This window comes from Equus caballus, chromosome 3 (genome assembly GCF_041296265.1).
Source record: "Equus caballus isolate H_3958 breed thoroughbred chromosome 3, TB-T2T, whole genome shotgun sequence".
NCBI classification, from domain to species: Eukaryota; Metazoa; Chordata; class Mammalia; order Perissodactyla; family Equidae; genus Equus; species Equus caballus.
In genome coordinates, this window is record NC_091686.1 from 32,549,579 (window position 1) to 32,564,690 (window position 15,112).

At 60.1% G+C, this 15,112-nt stretch overlaps 1 protein-coding gene and 1 non-coding gene across 7 annotated transcripts in view; both read left to right on the forward strand.

The window, feature by feature from the left end:
* GSE1 (Gse1 coiled-coil protein) overlaps positions 1-15,112 on the forward strand; it is a 407,880-nt gene that overhangs the window by 275,712 nt on the left and 117,056 nt on the right. The window lies entirely within an intron of this gene.
* MIR9069 (microRNA mir-9069) lies at positions 5,080-5,206 on the forward strand. The gene has a single exon (NR_128092.1). It is a non-coding gene; the product is annotated as a microRNA mir-9069 (primary transcript).

Below are 15,112 nucleotides of genomic sequence, written 5' to 3' on the forward strand. Positions count from 1 at the left end.
GGACGGAGTCAGGGAGTGTTTCCTAAAGTAGGGGCTTTCCTCACCGGGTTTTACAGGATGAATAGGAGTTTGCCTAGTAGATGGGGAGGAGTAGGGCATTCCGGGAAAACAGAGAAGAGCACGTGCATAAAGTTGTGCTGAATATGCTGCGTTTAGTTCATCCCTGAGGGAGAGTCGAGGATGTTGCTGGAGAGATGGGTCGGGATGTGAGGGGCCTTGAACGTCAGGCAGAGCAGCTTGCAGGGACCCTGAAGGCACGGAGAGACATTTGTCCACTCGGTGCTGGTCCAGCCTCAGCACACGGCAGTCAGAGAGCCAGCCAGACGGAAATCCCTGCTCCACGCAGCTTGCAGTCCACTCAAGGCCACAGACGAGAAATAGAAAAACGTGTGTGCATGTGAGGGTCAATGGTGAAAGCAACATGGAGAAGTGTGAGAGGGTGAGGGGGCTCCAGCCGCAGGCAGGGTTGCTGGTTTTCATGGGGCCATCAGGGGAGGCCTCTCTGCTGCCCTTTAGCAGAGCAAGGAAGAAACGGAAGAGACAGGACGCCCTGTTGGCCGAGGGAGTGCCGGTTCATGCCTTTTGCTCCAGCGTGATTGTTAATAGAGCCCCTTCATGGTGGTCTGGATGTCTGGCCCAGGAGGTACACAGGCTGCTCGGGAAGGGCTAGTGCAAAGGCCCCGGGGCAGGCGTGACAGCCAGGAGGCCAGCAAGGGAGAGAGGGGTGGTTGGGGGCCGATAGCACAGATCCCAGAGGGTGTTATCAGGGCTTGGCTTTTCCTCAGAGTGAGATGGGAGCCATGGAGGGTTCTGTGTGAGAGGCATGAGCATCTGCCTTTGGTTAACAGGCTCCTCAGGTTGCTGTACCGAGAAGAGACTGCAGGGGGCGCAGGGGGCAGCAGGAGGCCCGTGAGGAGGTACTGCACCAGTCCGGGCGAGGGAGGACAGGGCCAGTGAAGTCCAATTCCAGATGCAGTTGAAGGAGGGGCTGCCGGAGGCTGGGTGGTGCTGGGGATCTGAGAGCAGAGGGCTCGGGCTACTGGGCGGCTGGGCGGCAGGTGGACTGCAGGGCCAGGAGGGGGCAGGGCCTCGGGGGGGGGGTGTGGCTGGGAGACCTTGGATGGCTCAGTGTTTGGCCTGCAGCTCTGTTTCACTTGGTCCCCACACAGTTTTTTACTTATTTTTTAAAATTTATTGCCAATATTTAAAAACCTGGAGATTTATTTTTAAACCCCAGATTCCTGGCTTCTCTAAAAAGTCTGAAGCTGTTTTCACTGGGTCTGCTTCCCCCTTGGCACCTGTCGTGGGAGCTGAGCAGCCCCTGCTCATGCTGGGAGGGGCACGTGTCTCCTTTTCGCTCCAGGTACCTGCATCCAGGGTGCAGGAGCTGCTAGACTTCAGCCTGCTAGTCCCCTTGGCCCAGCCCCTTATGCAGTGCACGACCCGTGCACGTGTACCCAGCCTCCCTGCCCCGATTGGAACCAGCTCCTGAAGTCTGGTAGGAAATGATAGGACTATCAGGAAATCCCCAAGGGTAGCGCCTGCCCTCCTGTCACCCCCCAGCCCCCCAATTTCCAGCTCGGCCGTCTGCCTTGGCTCCTTGAAGCCTGTGGAACCATTTAAAAGGCTCCTAACGATATTGATCAATCTCTCTAAAATGGATTATCCCTTGTGCCTCCCAGCCTGCCTGGATGCCCTGGGTAAGATCAGAAAGGAATTATGTTAGCCGGAGGCACAGGGAGCAAGGGCAGGAGTGTGTCCCCTCCCCATGATGCAATCTTATCAGAGCTGAACTTTACTCTCCATCTTGGGATACAGGATACTTTGGGGATGTCGGAAAGAAATAATAATCTTACATTTGCAGCCTGCTTGACACCGAGCCAGCAGGGAGGGCCGGTGGAGGGGCCGGGGAGGCTGTGGGGAGGACCATTTTTCATAGGAGCTGTTCCCCAGAGAAATCAAGCTCCCAAGGGAAATCTCATAGGAGCCCCCGCCTCGGGTGGCACGCCCACGACCCGCCCCGTGAGGATTTCAGCCCCACGTCCTGGGCCCAGGGGACAGGCACGTTCATTAAAATTTGAAACACAAATGGAAAATTGCTACCTGAAGCCTCAGGCAGCAGCCAGCCGGTGGATCTGAGTTCCCACTAATGGATCGAATGCGGGGGAAACAGTTTCAGCCAGCGCCACGCGATTCTGTGGGGGGAGTTGGGTCCAACTGGAGACAAAGCGCCCGAACCGTGGGAGGCACGGGGAGGCCAGGGGGTCTGTCTGTGCCCGGGCCGAGACCCAGCCCCTCCCTTCTGTGGTTCTGGCTGCCTCTCCAGGGTCTGGAGGGCATGAACCGTCCCTGGGTTTGTCACCCCGGCTGACCCCCACGCAGCGATGCAGGGGGCACCGCTTGCCTCTGGCGGAGTTTGCGCGCCCGGATTCAGGACTTGGGTCAGGTGACGAGGTCCCAGGAGACACCAGTAGAGACAGAAGGTGGGAAGGGAAGGAACTGACAGCCGGGGCGTCATCGAGCCCCGGTGTGGGCAGCCAGAGCTCGGCCTTGCCAAGGCCCCCAGGGGATGGTGGGGGATGCTCCTCCATTGTCCCCACAGTCCTGGGGCGGAGCGCCAGCGCACCATGGGCCACCTCGGAGCAGGGCTGAGTTGTCCAGGGGCTGTGAGTGGGGAGCTGACGGCTTCTGTCCCCGTCTGCTTCTCCCCCGGGCAGTGGGCGGCCCCTGTGTGACACAGGCCCTGGTTGTCACGCACAGACGGGCACAGACTGACCCCAGACGTTGCGAGAATGGAGCAGCCAGCGTGCTCAGGGGACTTCAGAGGCCTTCAGTAGGTCTGGGTGGGAGAGCGAGAAAGGAATGTTCTGGAAGGTTCTGCTAAAAGACCCATTCTGGGTGGGCTCCAACTCCTGGCACCCAAGGGCTGGTGAGGTGGGGGCACCCCTGAACCTGGGGGGCACCCGCTGGTGTCTGAAGCAGGATGCCCTGGGAGCTGTGACCCCACCTGCCCCTTCCACCCTCTCACCGTCCCTCACTTCGCAGCCACGCGGGACCTTTTGTGTGGGCTCGTGTTTATTCGGCCAAGGGCTGGTCTGGGACTTGCAGTCCAGGCTGCGGTAAGGAAACGGGGGCAGGGGCTCACTGTTCCCCCCCAGGACAGACCGGATGGCCCTGCGTCCTGAGACAATGGGCCCGGGGAGGCGCCAGGTGCTGGGCCAGGGCCGGAAAAGGACAACTTAAAGATAAACACAGACCCGCCCGTGGACTTGAACTCAGGCTGCAGAGAGCTTGGCCGAGACCTCGTCCCTCCGCGGGGGACCCCTGGAGCCTGGGGGAGAAAGGGCTGGGGTGGGGTGGGCGGAGGCCGGAGACGGGCTCCAGAGGAAAATGACAGCAACCAGCGGTGAGCGTGCCGTTGGCTCCGAGGGCTTCAGATACAGCTTTCCGCTCTCACGACCACCCCATGAGGGAGCAGCAGCATCCCCGCTTTATCGATGGGGAAACTGAGGCACGGAGGGATTGCCCAAGGCCACACAATGGTAGAACCGGATTTGAGCCCGGGTCCTCTTGCTCCAGACCCCTCATTCCTCATCACAACCCCCCCACCCCACCTCTTGAAGTGGGGCTCGCCCCCCGCCGCCCACCCCCCTTCTGGGACTTCCCCCACCGCACCGTTGCCGCCAGCTGTGACCCTGGGGAGGGGCTGAGCCCGCGGGAACATAGGGTGCACCCCGGTCGGGGACCCTGGACTCTGAGAATTCTGGCTCCCCTGCCACGTGGGGTTTGGGGAGATGCCACATGTGTTCCTATACGTGTGGGGTGGAGAGAGGAGGGCTGCGTGGCCCAGGACTGGTCTCCCCTGCAAGTTGTGTGCCCGTGGCCTCGCGGTCGTGGTTCCCATCGCAGACCGCACGGCCTGCGGTTCTCCCAGAATGTTCGCCATGCGCCCCTCCATCGTCCTCACCCCCACTTCTCTCTCATCCAGCTCTCCAACACTGGGCATCTCCCACAGACTGCCTTGACGCTGTCCTGCAAAGTGGGGGACACAGCAACCCTTCCACACAGGAAGAATGTGCTAGAACTCTATTTTTCTTTTTTTTTTAAAGATTGGCACCTGACCTAATATCTGTGGCCAATCTTCTTTTTTTTTCCTTCTTCTCCCCCCGTACACAGTTGTATATTCTGGTTGTGAGCGCCTCTGGTTGTGCTGTGTGGGACGCCACCTCCGTGTGGCCTGAGGAGCGGTGCCGTGTCCGCGCCCGGGATCCGAACCTGCGAAACCCCGGCCGCCGAAGTGGAGCGCGTGAACTCAACCCTTTGGCCACGGGGCCGGCCCCCTCTCTGTCTCTTAAGAATCTCTTTTTGCATAGAGAGGTCGTTAATGTATAAGACATAGAAACTTAATAAACGGAGATATGAGTGTTCAAAGTTGGGGCTTTTTTATAACTTTTAAAATCGACTTTATTGAGGGGTCGTTTGTGTTCAATAAAACGCAGCCGTTTTAAGAGTTTTCTCGTTGGCTTTTGACGCAGGTGTACGTCTGCATCACCCCAATCCAGGGAGAGAACAAGGCTGTCACTCTGGAAAGTTCCTCCCCAGGTGCGCCCTCCGGGCCCTCTCCCCCACAGCCAGGGGACTGCTGACTGCTTCCCATCCCTCTGGGTTAGGTTTTTTTTTTTTCTTTTTCTTTTTCTTCTTTTCAAATTGCAGTAAAATACAAAAAAACGTAAAATTTAGCATCTCAACCATTTTTAAGTGTACAATTCAGTGGCGTTAAGTACATCCATGTTGTGTGACCATCCGCACCATCCATCTCCAGAACTTTTCCATCTTCCCAAACTGAGACTCCGTCCCCACTCGGCGCCCCCCATGCCCTCCCCAGCCCCTGGCGCCCGCCGTCCTGCTTTCTGTCTCTGTGAACATGACTCCTCCAGGTCACTCCTATGAGTGGAATCCTACAGTGTTTGTCCTTTTGTGGCTTTTTTCACTCAGCCTAGTGTCCTCAGGGGTCCCCGTGTTGGAGCAGGTGTCAGTGATTTCTTCCTTTTTAAGGCAGAATCATATTGCGGCGTGTGGATGGACCACGTTGGGCGTATCCATTCGTCTGTCCGTGGACACTCACGTGGCTTCCCCGTGTTGACGTTGTGCACGGTGCTGCTGTGGACACGGGCGTGCGATTGTCTCTCGGGGTCCCTGCCCTCGTCCTTTGGTCTGTCCTGGGGGGTTTGTCTGCTGGGAGCTTCGTGTGAAGGACTCACACAGCGTGTGCCCTTCTCTCGTCCAGGCTGCCACGTGCCCGTCGTTTGTTCCTTTTCCTGCTGAGTGACGTCCCTTTGTGGGACTCGGCACGGTCGTTGCTCTGCTCTTTTTTCTGATGGGCAGACACTCGGGGCCGTTCTGTGAAGGCAGAGTTAGGGACCGTGACCTGGAGAGCCAGGTGTCTCTGTTCTCAGAGCTGGCAGTGCTGGGCTGTCACCCTGCGCACAGCCCGCCCTCCTCCAGCAGATCCTGGACCGGCTTCTCCTTGATGCTGGACCCCGACACGGGGGAGGCCTGGCCCCGGCCCCGAGCGGCTCCGGGCTCTGCCTCGAGGAGCAGAGCCTGCAGCTGAGATGTGACAGGGCCAGCACAAGCGCGGGAGCATCGAGAGCAAGGCTCGCCCGTGGCGCCTGGCCTGCTGGACCGGGCCGAGACCATGACCAGCAAGCGAGCTGGCTGTGCAAACAGGGCTTCCTGGCGAGGCCACCAGCTGCCAGGCCCGGCTCCACCACACCCGCTGCCGCCTGGGGCCACAGCAGCGAGGTCTTCGGGGGTGAGAGTCTCCCCAGTGCGGAACCTGCCCTCGCTGGGCCGGGTGGGTGGGATTATCTCTGGCAGCCCCAGGCCCCATCCCTCTGCTGATGAGGAAGCTTTGCAGACGAGCAGCAGAGGGTAAAGGTCATCTCCTTATCAGGGCTCGCTCCCTGGAGGGAAGGATCAGAACACAAAGCCACCCACAGCCCTCTGGGCGTGACAGCCTGCTGATAAGAGGAAGGCTGGGTGGTTTGGGGTGACACCCAGTGAAAGCAGAAGTGGGTGGGACCCTGGCTAATCTGGATCCGCATGTGGTCAAGACCCCGGCTCCAAGCCTCCAAGCACAGGGCTGAGAGGCCAAAACAAATCACCCCCTCGCCTGGGGCCTCTGAGGAACCAATTGTTCACTCCCCACCCCCAAGTGGCTCCAAGGTAATGTGGTTACTATGGGGCCTGAGGATCAGCTTTCCAAATTCCCTTAGATGTGGGCCTCAAGGGCCCAGCCCTGCCTCTGTCTCCTGTAGTCTCTGGTCTCCTGAGGTGCATTCATTGAGCACCTGCTGTATACCAGGCAAGCATTCATTGGTTACCTGCTGTATACCAGGCCCCAGGCCTAGGCTTTGGGATTCAAAGCTGGAAGATGCAGTAAGGGCTGGGGCATCGGGACAGTGGCTGCAAGAGGGGATCCTGACAGCACAGACACTAAGGGCCATGAGAAAAAGATTCAAGGGACTCAGAGGGGACTCTCCTCAAAGAGGGAAGTGTCCCAAGGAGGGAGCCCGGCACTGCCTGAGGATGAGGAGGACCTGGCCTGGTCACCAGCCAAGCTTCCGTGGGTTTGGCTGGAGGCCGGGAGGCCCTGAGCTCCCCGTGGGGCCTCGCGGGCTCGTTTCCTTTAGGGAAGTGGCCTTGGCTCAGGGTGAGATGGGAGCTGCTTCAGAAAAGGAGAAGCAGACCCTCCGTGGTTTCCTGAGCGTGGAGCTGCGGCACGGGGCGGGAAGAGGCTGGCCCCTTCCTGAAGCCCCGGGGCCCGGGCCACCCCATCCTGGGGAGGGGGCTCTCCAGGGTGCCTGCCACTTGCTGAAGGTGTGCCTCTGTGGTCCCCTCCTTGTGCGACCTTGGGCAGGCACCTGTGACACGGGGACATTAGCCATTAGCCACACACCCTAGGTACAGGAATGTGTGAGCCTCACCGGGGCCCAGAATGTCCCACACTTCCCAGGGGATGGCTCCCTCGTCCACACTCAGTGTCCGCAGGAATCTGAGGGACAGCGAGGTCACGGCCGTGAGTCGGGGGGCGTTTGGACCCAGGCTGGCTCCTACCCCCCAGGAGGCTGCCTGGCCGGCCGTGGCTGTCTTACCTGTCCCTTTGCTGAAGAAGTAGCCTGACACAACCCCGCAGGGGCTGGGGGGAGCGGGGCTCGACAGGGAGGGTAGGGGCTTCGGGACCTCCAGGGAGAAGCAGCAGGGCGGTCTTGGCCCCCGAGCAGGCAGAGGGACGGCCACTGTCAGGACCGTGCATTGGTTGCAACTCAGGAACTTGAGCCACATGGCGGGGCCGGTGAGGGACGGACCGTGCCGTGCGTGGGGCACATGCCCTGGGAGGTTGGAGAAGGGGAGACTGATGGGGGAGGCCTGAAGCATCTGTTGCCCTCCGGCCAACGGGCCACATCCCTACAGGGGGGGCGGCCCGGGCCTTCGCCCGTCCCCTGCCCGGGAAGGGCCCGTGAAGGGCCCGTGACGCAGAGGTGGGGATGGAGGAGGGGATGGAAGCCGCGCCTGCTGGTCAGCGGCTCCGCCAGCAGCTCCAGGCAGAGCTCATCGGAAGACCCAGGGCCCGTACCCGCGGCAGTGCTCCCGCCACCAGTGTCCCCGTGAAGGCAGATGAGCCAGATTTGGCCGCTGTAAGAGGAGCCACCTTGATTTTGATTTTCAGGGGCATCTGCTGGGAGGAGGGGCAGGAGGAGGGCAGATGGGGAGCGAGGCCGGTGCCAAGTCAAGCTTTAAAAATCCACAGGCTGTGAGGAGACAAGGCTGCCCGGCCAGCCGACCTGTGGCCACCCGTGCTGCCCGGGGCCTGAAAGCTGGGGCACGGCTATGGCCAGCGATGCCTTCCAACCCCTGCTCCCATGGAGCAGGGACCCCCTACTCCTGGGAAGCTTCCGGAGCCACCTGCCACCCTGCTGGGCACCACTGACCTGGTGGTGAGAAACCCGATGGAGCCCCATTAGAGAAAGACAAATGAGACAAGAAAATGCCAGGTGAAAATCCAGAGATTCAGTGCTACAGAACCCCCATAATAGAGCCAGAGATTGGGTGACAGGCGAGGGCTATGTGAAGCTGCTTTTGATGGAATAGTCCAGGTGGGCCTTCCTGAGGAGGTGATGTTTGAACACAGACCCAAATGGAGGGAGCTGTGTAGATACTGGGGAAGAGAGTTGCGGGGACAGCCAGTGCAAAGGCCCTGAGGCAGGAAGAGGCCTGGTGAGGCAGGTGTGGCTGGAGTAGACGTGACACAGAGCCGTGGGGGTTGGGTCAGGTCTTCTGGGGACCAGGGAGCCAGAATCCCAGGCTGGAGCTGGATTCCTCTCTGGGGAGAATTTCCCAGTGGTCACCTGCCTGCCTCCCAGGCCTCTCCTCTCCCTCAGCTGTAGCCGGCAGGGCAGGAGAGAAGGCTTGCTGACCTTTCTGAGCTGTTGCTGGTCCACCCTGAAGCCACCTGTGGTCACCTGGCTGGCCCGTCAGTAGTAGGTTTTTAATTATCTAAATATTGCTTCTGCCCTTTGCTTTCCAGCAGGGCCTGCTCAGCCCTGCAGCGGACGGAGCGCTTTCCGTGGCTCTGCTGGGGCAGTGGCGGGCTTGGCTCCTGCGCCTGATTGCAGCCGCTGTAATCTGCTGGGTTTTATTGTTCGGGAACAATACAGCAGCGTGGTGGCGAGGTTAGACAGTGTGTGGAGTGGGGGGGGGGGGGGGCCGAGATGCAGAATTACCCATGGTCCCTGACGGCCGTTTACCTCCTGGCATACACCGGCCTCGTCCCTGGCCACGTGTGTCCTTTATCTGGGTCCCCATAGCCTGGTTTGCAGCTGGAGAGGCTCGGCGAGGGCCTGGGTCTCCATGGAGGGCGCCGGCTTTGGGAGCTGGCCCGTGACTTGATTTTGGACTTCCCACCCTTCTGAGGCCCCGGGGGTAGGAGGAGAAGGGGAGCGAGCAGATGTGGCTGTTTGCAAGGAAGAGGTCATGTGCCAGGCCGAGCCGGCTCCTGGAGAAGGACAAAGGAGGCAGGCTCGGTCCCATGGCACCGTCCAGGACGCAGGCTGAAGCCACCTTCACTTCCTCCCCTAACCAACCTCCCGCTCACCCTGGGGGGACGTCTGGAGACCCCCGCCCATCCCCACTCGTCCTCCTGCAGCCCCCGGCTGCCCCCATAGCCACGGAGTCCCCTGGCTGAAGCGGCCCACGCCCCACACTGATGGACCGTGGCCCCCCACCTGGCTCCGCCACCATGGCCGATCCGGGATCGGCGCTCCTCACGGCCGGGTGCCCCCACCTCTCCTTCCCCCTTCTCCTCCCGGCCGTGCCCACTCCTGTAAGTGGCTTAATTAAGGAGCTGTGTGGTTTATTTACGTATGGACCTCGCCTAATTGGCGTGTTTGTCTTTTCTCATTATTCCCAGCTGGACAGAGCCGTTTGAACAACAAATGCAGAAAGGCTGGATTTCTCCAACACTGCGTCTATTTCGGGGAGGCCGCCCGGTGCCCCGGCTGTTAGCTGTGTGCGCGTGTTGGCTGGCTCCGGCCGCGTGCCCGTGAGCGCTTAATTGTGGGTGCCCGCAGTCAAGGCGGGCGGCGCTCGGCAGATTTCAGGGTGAGGGAACCTAATTACACCTGCAGACGAGTGCTTCAGCGGGGACAAAAGACGCCTGTTCAGCTAATTGCAGGCACCGAAATTGCCCCCACAGAAAGAACTCCCAGGAGATGCTCTGAAGCCAAGGCCACGAATCGTAATAAAGAACGGATAACTCGGAATTATCGCGGTCGGGGGCTGCTTGTTTTGGCCTGAAGGATTCAGCTCTTTGCAGCAGACATTACACCTCTGGGCTGTTTTCTTCCCCCGCGGAGGCCGTGCTGTGGCTGGGTTTGGTTTTTCGTTAGCGCCCGCCTTCGCACAGGGAAATGTCACGGGGAAGGGAGATTTGGGGTGAATCACCTCCTCTCGCCTGTCTGACCGGTGACTCCCCAGGCTCACCTGGAGTGGCTGACGGCTGCAGGGCACCTCACCCAAGGTCCGGAGTCCAGCACGTTCGTTTAGTCAGTTTGCAAACATCCGCTGAGCTCCCACCATGGGCCAGCGTGGTTCTGGGGCACGGGGTGGTGATCCCGCAGAGTCCCTGCCCGGGGGTGGAGACGGCAGTCTGCTGAGCGGGGGGACCGTGCGCTTCTCTTGGTCTCCCCTTCCCTGCAGATGTCTCAGACTCGGCCTTCATCTCTTTCTTGGAACCGGCAGCTGCAGCGGCATCCATGTGCCCGCCTCTGGCGTCAGCGTGGGTCTGCTTATGGCAGCTGTTGTCACTGCTGACTCTCCACCAGGCAGTGTGATTTCCGCCAGGCCTGGTTGTCTCCAGCCGTGCGCTGGCCGTGATAATTGACGCAACACCGTGAGGGCGCCCTTCCAAGACTGAAGGCAAGTGCCATCCTTCAGGAGAACTTGTCCTTCTGGTAGGTGCCTGGAATCGCCTTCATCCGGTCAAGGACTCACTATTCCAAGGGTGGCGCCACCCACTGCTTCCGTCTGAGGCTGACCACCTTCCCCTCACTGTCACCCTTTGCCGGTAGTTCTCTGGGGTTATCCCCAGGAGAGGGTCTCCTCTGAGCCCCCAACTGGCACAGAGGCCCCAGGCTTTGCTATCTGTCCCCCTTGACCTTCAAGGCCATAAAAATGGAAGTTCAAATTTCATGGGATCCGTAGATGCCATCGGGTCCAGTGTGGCCTCTGTGCCAGGTCAGCTCTGGGGTCCAGTTCCCCGGTCCCTTTTGGCCCAGTGATTCTTTATAGACTCGTCAGCTCTTTGATGCTTTTAAGAAGCTGGGGGGATATTTTTATCCAGCTTTTGGGGCTGATTTTACGGGCCATCATGAGAACCAGGATGTCCAGGCCACCTCTCCAAGCAGGGGGTGCCAGGGGACAGTGTGGGAGGGGGACGGCCACGCTCGGCAGGCAGAGCCACAGGAGCAGCAGGCCCTGTGTCCAGAGTGGTCAGGGCGGGAGCAGGCAGCCGGGCCAGCGTCGTGTCCGGGACAGAGCCGCCGAGAAAGGATCTGGAAATCAGCTGAGCCCAGGGGCCCAGGAGAGGGCAGCTTGAGGGGGTCCCCGAGATTCGGCCCACATGGACAGCCAGACCCTGAGCCAGGGCCTTCCCGGGGGCTTCCCCTGTGGGGCCCAGCTGGAGGCAGAACCTGGGCCGTTGGAGGAAGCCACTGAGTAGACCCGTGCAGACACCTGGCTGCCACACGGGTGTCACACAGTCTGACCACGCCCCCACCACCCGGGCTCGGCTCTTGGACAAAGTTAGAACCACTTCCGGGATTTGGCTGGGTGCCCCCTGGCCCAGGATGTGTCCCCACCTGCCGCCTCTTGGCCTGGCCTCAGGTGCCCGCAATTGTAGGCCCCTTGGTGGACACAGCGGGGTCACTGGTGTGGCAGAGGGTCCGTGTTCTGTGCCCGGCAGCAGAGTGGGCCTGAGACCCCGTTTCTTTAGCCCCTGGTGTTGGACAGGAGGCCGCCTGGGACGGTGAAGGGCCATCTGTGGGGTCATGTGGACGAGCAGCGCTGTGGGGACTGGGGACTCGCCCTGCATGGCACAGAACATTCGACACATGTACGCTGCCGAGGGTGACACCCCTGCCTCCCTGCCTGTCTTCTGTGTGACCTGGGGCTGACCCTTCGCTTCTCGAGCTCCGTCCCCCCGTCTATAATGTGGGCAGCGATTCTCGCTCCCCGGCGCTGAGGAGGAGCTGAACACTGGGGAAGATGAGTCAGAGCCTACTGCTTGTGAAGTTTGGGACATGTCATCAAGAAGCAGGCCTCGCCCTCCGGCCAGAGAAGACATTGTAAAGGGTGCCAAGGTGCAAGGCCCACTCGTTTCGAGTGTTACTAGGCATCGGCCAGCTCCGTCATTTTTGACCTTTGGGGCGGAGGGGGGACAGCGCTGCGTGTGATTGTGTGTGCACACGTCGAGATTTTTCAAGTCGGGGCTGGGCTGTGGGGAGGGTGTGAACCCACACTCCATCGGCAGGCGAAGGAGGAGACGCGAGCTGCACCGGGCAGCTCTCTCTTTGGAAACCTGTTCTGTTTCTTAAATGTCAGAGTGAGCAGATGGCGTGTCTGAGTTTTATTAATCACGGGCTCGCGGAGCTGGGAGGCCTGAGGGACCATTTAGTCCCAGCGACCTACCGAGGAAGAGACGGAAGGCCACAGCGGGCCACAGCCACGCTGCCCCTGCGATGTGGGCGGAGCTGTGCTGGGACACTGCGTCCTCCTCCAAGCCCGTGTGCCTCCCACTCCACGGGACGAAACAGGTGTATGCTCCCCCCACCAAGAGTAGTCATCGTGCCTCCCAGTTAAAAGCCCAAACGGAGCTCGTCCTGGGTTAATCCACCCCTACAAACAACCGGAAACCCGGTCTTTGGAACACACGGGTCAGGACTGTGGTCGCCGGCCTTGGTGCTCCATCCAGCTGCACACAAGCTGGTGTTTGCCAGGTGTCATCAGGAGATGATGGTCATGGAGCCCAGGCGACCTGGCCACTCGGCACCCGGTTTGTGGGTGTCCCTGCTGGACCCGCCTCTTGATCAGAATTCATCTGAGCCACCTGACTCCTCCCAACCCCAGCTCTTGACTGATGCTCTTCCCTCCCCCGTGGCAGCTGTTGAAACGGACTATAACACGGGGCACCCGGAAGTTCACCTCATCACGTGATGTTGTGAAACCGAAACCACCGTTTTAGCCCAAGTGGGCAGAGCAGCTCTTTTGTCCTGCCTTTCCCAGATACATCCTACAGCTTTCCTGTTAGCCCTGAGAGGGCGCCAACCAGGGCCACTGTCTCGTTCTATGAAGATAGTAGAGGTGGGGCTAAATCATACTAGAGTGTAAATGGCTGATTGCAGACACTATTTTTTTCAGAGCATGTTTTGTTCAGGTTGGAGAGAGAGAGGACTGTGGAGAAAAGGGAGAGACACTGAGCGGCCCAGGGCACCAGGGTTGCCCACCTAATCTGTCGGCCCCTCCCCGTTTCTTTGGTATGAGCACTGCAGCATTACTGGGTTCCTGCCTTTCCCATCCTGTTTCCTGAGTCATAAGCTCATCCCCACTTGGGAACCATTGGTGCTCAGCAGCATGGGAGAGGCAGACCCAGCTGGAAGACCACAGCAGCCCATTCAGGCCCTCTAATTTTTTATATGGTAAAATTGGGGCCAAGAGGGGGCAGTGGTTTGCCCAAGGCCAACAGTAGAACTGGGGCTAAAACTCAGTTCACTCCGCACACTGGCTGAATCCTGTTGCTACATCGCGGGCTCTCAGTAGGGGCGTTTTTGTCCGTCCTCCCAATGTCTGGAGGCATTGTCGTTGTCACAGCTGGGGGTGCTCCTGGCACTTAGCGAGTCGAGTCGAGGCCGGGGATGCTGCCTGGCATCCTGCAGGGCACAGGGCAGCCCCACCGCGGAGAGCGATCCGGCCCCAGCGTCAGTCATGCTGAGATGGACATCCACGCTTCGTCAACGCCCCGACAGAGGAGCTCTCGGACAGGGAGGAGATCTCGTGCTGGGGACACGTCAGGAGTCCCAGCAGTGCGGGCAGGACCCAGTGGAGGATCAATAAAGGACAGCTCGGGCCCTGGGGGGGCGCAGAGAGGGGGTGGGCAAGGAAGAGAGAGGGGAAGGAGGCGGGCAGCTGACCAGGGCCGTCTGTGCAGGGGGAAGGCAGAGAAGGGTGGGAAGGGGCCCTGGGCCCCCCGGTCCCATTCTGTCACTCCCGGCGGGAGGGGACGCAGGCAGGAAGCCACCTGTGAAAAAGAATATCTTGTCGGCCAGAGGGCTACACAGACCTGTAGCCGGTAGGCCTGGGGTGGACAGGGAGATCTGTGTGTCATCCACCAATGGGCAGTCACGTCCCGCGGTGACTTCTTCCCCAGCAGACACCAGCGGCGGGCAGCGGGGAGGGCACAAAGGCCTCCGTCTCTTGAACAGGCTTTGGTGGGGTCCCCGGTGTGCGTGCCGGTGGCTGGTGGGGAGAAGAAAGCCTTGTCGGCTTGCCCCCAGGCAGCCGGGCAGGACCAAAGGAGACAGGCCGCCCGGGGCTGTCGCCGTGTCCACAGACGCTGCCGCGCAGCCTGCCCGGGATGGCGGGAGGTGGGCTCGCCGGTATCTTCCCTCCCCCGGGAGACCTTGCTCGGTGCGCCTGGACGGCCGTTTGCCAGGCCTCTGTTGCCTCTGCACAAAGCAGGACGCTGCCGGCCAGGGCTGTGTGAGGTTGGGCGAGGACGGCCTGCAGAAGTGGCCCGCCACGTTCCGGGAGGCACAGCGACAGGCGGAGGGCCCCTTTTCAGGGGTGAGCTGTGTGGCCCCAGCAGACCCAATGCAGTCTCTGTCTGACTTCTCTGGGATCCGTGCAACCCCGAGAAGGGAGCGCTCAGGCCACGTCACTGCTGACGTCTTATAAAACCATTCTTTAAAAGTGTTCCCAAACCCCAAGCTCGCCAGCAGCCCGTTCCAGCGGCCGGCCGACGCTGGAGGCCACATGCACAGATCTGCGTGCAGACTGCACCAGCCGGCGTTCCTGCCCTTCCTGGGGCTTTTCGTTCGTTTTGCTTTTCGTTAAAAAGCGTTTCTGGGCTAAAGCCTCTTTGCCAGCTCCCACTGGAGGGAGTGAGGGGGGCACCATAGTGGGCAGTTTAAAACGCACAGTCTGGGTTCAAGTCTGAGCTTTTTCCTCCTACTGGCTGTGTGACTTTAGGCAAGTCACTTAACTTCTCTGGACCTCAGTCTGCTCGTCTGAAAAATGAGGATAACGATAGATTATTTTTGTCGTGAGGATGAAATAAGATAATGTACTCACAGCCTCTGTTGCAGGGCTGGCCGTTAAGTAAACATCTGAAAAGGGAACGGGGTTGGTGTGTGTGTGAAACTAACACTAGCTGCTGTGACAAGGAGGCCCTGGTCTCTCAGCCGCTCGTGACACTGCAAGTTACACTCACAGGAGATGTTACTCAGTAGATGTTTGTTTCTCAGTCACGTGCCCACATCTACAACAGGTGGGGGGC